Source organism: Anneissia japonica, unplaced genomic scaffold (assembly GCF_011630105.1).
Source record: "Anneissia japonica isolate Jap-2015-1 unplaced genomic scaffold, ASM1163010v1 scaffold242659_len738_cov217_single, whole genome shotgun sequence".
In the NCBI taxonomy this organism is placed as follows: Eukaryota; Metazoa; Echinodermata; class Crinoidea; order Comatulida; family Comatulidae; genus Anneissia; species Anneissia japonica.
In genome coordinates, this window is record NW_022746394.1 from 1 (window position 1) to 738 (window position 738).

General features: G+C 47.2%; 1 non-coding gene across 1 annotated transcript; it reads right to left on the bottom strand.

Moving 5' to 3' along the window:
* Nucleotides 1–486: 486 nt before the first annotated feature.
* Nucleotides 487–605, bottom strand: LOC117120209. The gene has a single exon (XR_004447307.1). It is a non-coding gene; the product is annotated as a 5S ribosomal RNA (ribosomal RNA).
* Nucleotides 606–738: the final 133 nt, after the last annotated feature.

Below are 738 nucleotides of genomic sequence, written 5' to 3' on the forward strand. Positions count from 1 at the left end.
GCCAGATCTTCGATCTTAGGATTGGTGGGCAACGCGTTCCAGTCGAACGTGTGCCTCTCCATCACGGGCTCGTATTCTCCCTCTCGAAGGTGCCGGACGCTGTCGAAATTTTTCCTCAGCTCCTCGACGACTTTCTCCCGTCGCTTCATCGCTTCCGATCTCAGCAACATTACGATATTCTACAGCGGTGTTCACGACGGCGACTACGACATAAACATGAACATAGTTGACCTACCCGTATGATTTTTAAGGTATGAGAGTGGAATTTCCGGGCACTTAGAGGTCCATATTCTCAAAATGTTTGCACCTCAGCCCCAACTATGCGGGCCAGAGGTCGTGTGGACTCTCACGCACCGCTACTTTAGAATTTAGAAAATAGTTGACGATTATAACGTGGCAATATACATAATGAAACTGTTAAGAAAAAGAAAAACATTTTTCACGGTAAGTAAACATCAAGCCATTTGGGGAGGGGGGAATGTAAGAAGTCTACAGCACCCGGTATTCCCAGGAGGTCACCCATCCAAGTACTAACCGGGCCCGACGTTGCTTAAATTCAGTGATCGGACGAGAACCGGTGTTTTCAACGTAGTATGGCCGTAGACACGTGAGTGGTATTTCCACTCATAGTTAATCTCGGCATATAGCATAATTATCCAATCCTGAAGCTCTGTGATTGATGACATTTCATATTTACGCGCGCTTGTCTGGTGGGGATATCCTCTGACTCCCCTGACC